We start from the raw sequence: 200 nt of genomic DNA, 5'->3' as shown, positions 1-200 counted from the left end.
AATCAATAACAAGGTATGTAATTTGGTTATTGTTGGAGGTTCTTGCACTAATGTTGCTAGCAAGTATATTGTAGACAGGTTAGGTTTTCAAAAGAGAAAGCATCCGAGACCATACAAACTTAGGTGGCTGAACGACGATGATGAGCTAAAGATCGCTGAACAAGTGACTGTATCATTCAGCGTTGGAAAGTACCAGGACC

Source organism: Capsella rubella, unplaced genomic scaffold, assembly GCF_000375325.1.
Source record: "Capsella rubella cultivar Monte Gargano unplaced genomic scaffold, Caprub1_0 scaffold_3, whole genome shotgun sequence".
Taxonomy (NCBI): Eukaryota; Viridiplantae; Streptophyta; class Magnoliopsida; order Brassicales; family Brassicaceae; genus Capsella; species Capsella rubella.
Note: the sequence above shows the minus strand (reverse complement) of the source record.